The 7,533-nt window shown below is 40.8% G+C and overlaps 1 long non-coding RNA gene across 2 annotated transcripts; it reads left to right on the forward strand.

The window, feature by feature from the left end:
• The first annotated feature begins 4,846 nt into the window (after window positions 1-4,846).
• LOC141027833 (uncharacterized) lies at window positions 4,847-6,817 on the forward strand. Of its 2 annotated transcripts, none has more exons than XR_012189799.1 (2): window positions 4,847-5,500; window positions 6,184-6,817. It is a non-coding gene; the product is annotated as an uncharacterized lncRNA (long non-coding RNA). The 2 variants fall into 2 exon arrangements; XR_012189800.1 differs by lacking the exon at window positions 4,847-5,500 and adding an exon at window positions 5,513-5,673.
• Window positions 6,818-7,533: the final 716 nt, after the last annotated feature.

Below are 7,533 nucleotides of genomic sequence, written 5' to 3' on the forward strand. Positions count from 1 at the left end.
TGTACAATCTGATGAAGAATTTGAAACTAAGGGTAGCGAAGACATATAAATTCACAGTCATGGAATCAAGATATAAGGGGAAGCTTACAATAATTCACAATTGTGGCAGTGTTGATAAAATACTAGGAAATAATCTTGATGTTGGACATTCACAGAATGAAGGAACGGAGGTATTCATAGACCAACACAATGAGTGCTGGCATGAAGTACAAGAGAAACATCATGTATTTTGAAAACTATAAGGCAAGATCCGACTCATGATGTATCATTACACGAAATAAATGAATAAAAAATTCAGGAAATCAAACTTCACGAGGACCATAAATCACAAAATGCACCAATATTCATTAGAAAACAAAAAAAGATAATGATAATCAAGAAAGGAGGTATTCATAAGTATAAAGATTCAAGACCAAGTAGAAGGTTATATGGTGTTGATAAACTATCGGTGGCCGGAGAGATTCGGAAACATGGTGTATGGAGTACTAGAAAGACAGTTCAAACATGGATGGGTATTCAATAACATTTAGGACGTAATAATAGAATATATGGGAATATTAGATCTGTACTTTATATATACATCGTTATTAATTCCTTTACCTTCTGTTAGTGAATTACTAGAATGCCTTTTAATTAATCATGGTGTATATCTTCAAGGTCCAAATCAATTCAATATTAGGCACCCCCGTTTCTCACTAGCCATAGTCAAGATGTGTTCAACTCATAGTGGGAGAAATCAAAATAACAGAAGAAAATTGTTACAACAACACAAATTTTTTTATGACTCATAGAGGCCTATTAATCTACCTGTATTATTTAGAGAAAACAAAATATAATGAATAAAAACGTGCCAGCTGATCAAACAATCCACATTTGCAAAAGCATGAAGGCAAATAGGAAAAGGCCGATACATCATTAAAGCACCAAGAAATGAAACAACACAAAAAGGAAAGAGATTCCACAATTTTTATGCTCAAAACCAAGCCCGTGCGAATGCACGGGTTGACGACCAGTATTTACTAATCGGAGGCACCATACGAGTCTCCACGTTAATCCTCGGTAAACACGTAAAACTAACCTTAGGATCTTCATTGTATGGCTAAGATCAAATAACAATTATAGATCTCTTTTTTGTGCTACGCCTTTAGAGTCCTAGAAGTCTACGATAGACAAATAGGCCATCTCACGTAACAAGCACTACACGTCTCATCTTGAAGGATTTCTTAGAAAAAGTATTAGAATCCTAGAGGCTAATCGGAGGCACCATACGAGTTTCCGCGTTAATCCTCGGTAAACACGTAAAACTAACCTTAGGATCTTCATTGTATGGCTAAGATCAAATAAACAATTATAGATCTTTTTTTTGCGCTACGCCTTTAGAGTCCTAGAAGTCTACGATAGAGAAATGGGCCATCTCACGTAACAAGCACTACACGTCTCATCTTGAAGGATTTCTTAGAAAAAGTATTAGTCCTAGAGGTCTAGGAGTAGTCGGATGGAACATATCTCTCTGTATCTGACCGTGCCCAACCTAACAAGCACTACACGTATCGTATTGAAGGCTTTCTAAAAAAATAAGCATCTTGACGGTTACATGGTCGGCCTCAGATTCCTGTAGACGTCCAAATGGTCCATAGTTTACCCCTATTACAACGCCCGGCGGTGATGGACGAACAAGCTGAAGCCTCCCAGATACTCCAATGGAGTTTGGCAACAATCGGCGTGGGGTTATCCAACATTGACTCAGCAGTAGGAACTGGAAGAAAGAGGGCTCTCTACTGGAGGATCTCACATGCGGCAGGCAGAGAGAGAGAACCGGGGAGCGGTGATAAACTATTGATATGCGGCCTGTGTTACATGGCAAGTTCTAGCGGCGAGGATGGCTGCACAAGGTAAGATGCAAGGTATGTGATGCATGATATATCTCATCTTACATCTCCATGCCTTTTTTCAAAGAAATCAGCTTCATGTCCTCTTTAATCACCATGATTGAATTATGGAGTTCAGAGATGCTTCTCATCAGCGGGTGGCGACAATTTTGATTCGGCAACTGTCCATCCTATCTCTTCGACAGATTATGGCGGTCAAGGTGCAGAAGGCACCTCAGCTGTGCGCGCCCCACAACAGCGACCTCCAAAGTTTGCACCATCGCTGACGCAGATCACACACTAGCAATCCACTATACTATTGGTTGTGTGCCCTCTATTAAGCTCCGATGTCGATTCACTACTATCAGGTTATCTTCCGATTTGTTCTTATATGCAGTAAATTAGGCAACGACTCAAGTAAATCTTGAATATCAATGTGGCACTAGCTCAGCGAATGTCGATATTCGACAGGATTACAGTTTAGCTGATCGTTCATACATGGAAGAATTGGTGTGGATGTTGCGTGTGGTAAAACATGTTGATACACAGAAGAAACAGAGACGACTGGGGTGTGCATGTACCAAAACAACCAAGCAACTTACGCCATACATATTTGGCACCGGCAAAAAAAAGACTGTACGTTCGTTCGTGAAAGAGAAAAAGGGAAAACACTTGGTCGGCCGGAGGACGACGGAATCGCCGATGTATCTACGCATTTGTATGCTAAAGGCTGTTCATGCCGACAAGTGCAAGTTCCAGGTGGAATCTCTCATCCATAATTGATATAATATGCGGCACATGCTGATGCTGACAGTTTAGTTAATTGATGTTTTAGCTTATTCACTCTATAATATACCCCCTCCTCTTCTGATCCAAAAAAAGTGTCGCAGCTTTGTACTATACTTTTTTTGGATCCGAGGGACGTGGGAGTAGTTGTTTGTGAATAAAACTGTTGGAGGACATACAGATAAAGTGGTTGTTGCCTAGAACCAGAAAGTTAGTCCGTGACCAACAGTTTTATTTTTTGTTAGGAACGTTGTAATTATCATTTGGATTATATTAGGAAAGAAAAACTTGAGTTGGTAGCCTGGTACTAATTCCATCCTCTATTTCATTGCTCTTAGCACTCACTAGTAGAACGCCCGTGCATTGCCACGGGCTTCTGAAACAGTCATAGATAGAGACACTATAATACGGTCCCAATTGCATAATAATTGAAGTCCACTTAACTTGTAATGTAAAGTGATAACAAAATAGCACATTAACAATGTATACATATAAGGAATGATCCAACTAAAGATCTATTACAAATTATTGGGATCTACTTGATGCACTTAAGAAATTGTCTCACAATATCAGGCAAGTTGTCTTTAGCTTCATTCGCACGATGCACGATGTTTGAGCAAGTATAATAAAAACTGCTTCCTCAGCTCATACCCATCCTGCAAAAGCAATATATGTAGTGACCCAGCATGCAATATATGTAAGCATTTATCACCTGTAATTCCAGAATTACCATTATATCTATGTCTTATGATATTATATATTGTTTATATTATTAATTACAATGTTTATGCAATCGGTCTTACACCATCATGTAAGAACATATCATCCTTCATCAGGTATTCCAAATCGTTGTTTGATAACAAGGCATCTTCAATGTCCACGAACTTGGTTTTCTTGGGGGCAGACATGATTGATTCGATGACTGTAATATATCTAGGGGATGGGGTACAGACATAGTCTGTCGGTGTGATACAAAAACGAGCCAAATTAGTATAAAAAATGAGGCAAATTGGTTGAACACAAAAGGCAATATGATGAAAGAAAGATCGATAATAACATTGAAAAGAATACCTTGTGCCATAACATTTAAATTGGTATCCTTTTTTGTTTTTCTATGAGATATCACCGCCTCCACATCATTATGTTGTGAAAAACTGGGTGAATTTTCGGCCCTTTTCAGCATCGCCGCTTCGGAACCCTTGTCGATGCATTCTTTTTGTGCATCTCCAAAATCCATATCTATGTCTCCTATATTCTAAAAAATAAGTAAATGTAAAAAATAAACATCTTGTATTAGCCATATACCTCTTCTCGTGGTGTTTCAGTCCGGTCTGTCATTGTTACATCAGTGTGTATATCGGAAACCATCACTTTTTATCTCTGATGAAATATAAACGATATTTTCTATTGCATCATATAAACATATAATAAAAATAAAAGCGAAACTAACACAACTGTTTTATTTTGTAAAAAATAAAAACCATTTTTTATATTATTAAAAAAATGTTGCATTTCTTTCGGAGCAAACAACCAACTATAATGTTCATATATCATAATATGTCATCTGAAATTTCCTAAATAATTTTAATGTATTTATATTTTTTGAGAATTTTTAAATTTTTTATATAAGCTAAGGAAAATTGTGCGACAAAAGATAAAAGCATGCAAGCAATCCAACATAAACCAAATATATTCGGTTTCTTTTCTCAAAATTTTGTTTTTTTTGTGATAGTCTGAACATATATCTAATAAGTAGAAAAATATATTTACTCGTATGATCCATGTTTAATATATATACTTTAATGTATTTTTTCTTCGGAGAGCAAACATTGCCGATCCAAGGTCCAAATCAGCTATCCAGCACGGCCCAACCAGCACCCAACCCAGCACCAGTCTCCCTCACCCTCACTCTCTCCATTCCGCACAATCCCTAGATCTCGGCAGACTCACAACATAAACCAAGTAAAAAACATGTAAGAAATCCAACATAAAGCAAGAATACTTTGTTTCTTCCCTCAAAATTCTGTTTTTCGTGTGATATTCTGAATATACCGAATAAGTATAAAAAAGATTTATTTGGATGATCCATGTTTAATTAATATATATCCTTTTTTACTTTATATATATGTTTTTTCGTATAGCATTTTTTTCGAGACTTTTTTTTCTCACAGCAAAGGTTGCCGATCCAAGGCCCCAAGAAGCCCAAGCCCACTCGCATCATGGGCCAACCAGCACCCACCAACTCCTTCCCCTCCTCACTCTCTCCACTCACGCACACAATCCAGATCACGGCGGAGTCACCCACACTCCCTCCGCTCTCGCCCCCACAACCGCACAACTGGGGCCTCGTCTCCCACCGCCGCCGCCGCCTCTCCCTCGCACGCCTCGCCGGCACCTCTCCCTCACCCGCGTCACCGGCGCCTCTCCCTCTCGGGCCTTCACTGCCTCTCCGTTGGCCCCGTCGCTGTCGCCCCTGATGTGCCGCGGCGCCGTGACCCGGCCTCACAGGCACGGCCAGGGCGACGACAGCTCCCCGACGCCGCCGCCCTCCACAAGGAGCGACGACAGCTCGAACCTCTGCAGCACGGCGTGCGCCGAGCGACGTGCCGCGGGGGCACTGCCGCCTCAGCTACCGGCGTGGCCGACCACTCGTCCACGTCCCCACCGCTGCCACCGGCCGACCACACGACGTCGCTCTCGTCCAGCTCGAAGCACGCGCCGTCGTGGCCCGCCTCCGGCTGCTCCAGCGGGCCAAGAAACCGGAACGCCCCCCGCGCCCGCGACCTCGGCATCTCCATCGACCGTCCCAGCAAGCGCTACCTCGCCCTGCTCCCGCATAGCTGATGGTAAGCCCCTCCTTTGCTCTCTTGGCCTGCTTGCTTGCTTGCGAGCCCCTCCTCTGAATTTGTTGGTTGGCTGCTTTCTTTCTTCAGCAAGCCAAGAAACAGTGAGTGCCGGCAGTAGTACTCTGAATCCATCAATGCAACTGAATCCAAACATGTGAATCAAGCTGTGGCAGGTGTCTCTGCATGCTTAATTCACTCAATTTTTTGTGCAGTAGGAGTAGTTGCTAGAAATTTACTGAATTTTAATTCCAGTAGATGCACTGAATTTCAAAGAAAGAGTACTCTAGGAGTACATGGAATTGATGCACTGAATTTTGTTTGCAATAGATGCATTGAAAATTACTGAATTTTGTTTGCAGTAGGAGTAGTTGCAGTTCTTAACTGCTAGGTGTACTTGTAGAAGCACTTTGCTTGTGCACCGTGCATATAAATTCAGAGGACACTTTGCTGAATTTATATGCACCTAGCACTTCTGTTCATGTCCACATATGTTCATGGCCCAGGAGTAAAAGAAAAGGAACAAACATAAATAAGCTACTTTAATATTATGGTACAAAGGGAGTAAGTTTGAGCTAAGTTTTCTCATGCATTTCCTACTAAGTATAAAAAGAGATTTATTTGGATGATCCATGTTTAATTAATATATATCCTTTTTGCTTTAATATATATGTTTTTTTGTACAGCAAACGTTGCCGATCCAAGGCCCCAAAAGGCCCAAGCCCATTCTGTCGTTCCCCTCATGGGCCAACCAGCACCCATTAACTCCCCGTGATTCTGCTCGGCCGCGTCACTCAACATGAACATCTCCTCGAGTAAGCAAGAGCACCCCCTGGTCGTCTCAATTTTCATATCATTTTTGTGTGTGTGTGTTGATGTTGCCTTCTCTTCTCCATTGCTGATGAGCTACCCATGAATGGATTTGATCTCTACGCACGGCTCTGTAGCACCGACTACCATCCACCACGGGTATGGATCATGTGATGTGGGGCGTATACACACTGATTGCAGAAGCCAATTTCGCCATAGTCATCACCAGCCGTTTGTCCCTCAACACCAAGCGGCTGGACCGAGAACACTGCCAACCTTTTTGGTGAGCAAGAATCAATCCATTGTGAATGATTTGCACAATAGATAATTTTGATCGGTTGATAACCACCATGTAGGAACGTAGTGGTTACACTCTTGATGGAAAAAAAAATCCACTCTTGAGAAAGTAGAAAGTGAAGTTGTTTGCTTTCCTGATTCTTGAATGGCCACATGCTACTCCTTTGCTAAGCGTACTTAATTTTGTTGATCATGCATATGGTTAAAGGACCACTGCACAACTTAATTTAATTATTACTCCTACAACTACTACAGATGCTATATATACCAACAGTTAAAAAAAGGTACAGAGCAGACTTCACATGGGAGTGTCAGAGATGTGGCTGGAAACAGCTCTATGTTTAACTTATTTGGCCTTCCTAAATGAGTGAATAAAAGTTAACCCAATCAAGAATTTGAGATCAGGATGTTGTAATCCCTTGCAGGGGCAACTATAGATCTATCTGATTGATTTGCAACTAAATTCTAGCCGCTCTGAATTCTGAGTCTGAATGCACATCAAGGAGTATTTTTAGAAAGTACAGCAAGGAGTAGCATCTATATGTTTAAAAAGCAATTCAGCTCAATTTCTGTGTGTATCCATATGCTCAATTCCGCTCTAATTCAGCCCTACTCCCATCTTTAGATAAATAACAACGGAGTAATCTGTGAGTACTGTTATTTTATTGTTATTTAACGTCATAAGTAACCTATATGTTATTTTAGGAAAATAAATAACCTCTCTGTTTACCTGTATGCTAACTGATTTTGTGTCTAATTCAAATTTATGGCACTATTCTCCGCTATGTGCATTTGAAATTCCCACCAACATATGTAGCGATCCGACCTCAAACGGTCAAACCTCTGTGTATAAGTGTCATACCTGGATCGGTAATGCTGACACACACAGTACTTCAAGGATTTATAACAGAGTACAATCACACACTTAT

The sequence above is a fragment of the Aegilops tauschii genome, chromosome 7 (assembly GCF_002575655.3).
Source record: "Aegilops tauschii subsp. strangulata cultivar AL8/78 chromosome 7, Aet v6.0, whole genome shotgun sequence".
Taxonomy (NCBI): Eukaryota; Viridiplantae; Streptophyta; class Magnoliopsida; order Poales; family Poaceae; genus Aegilops; species Aegilops tauschii.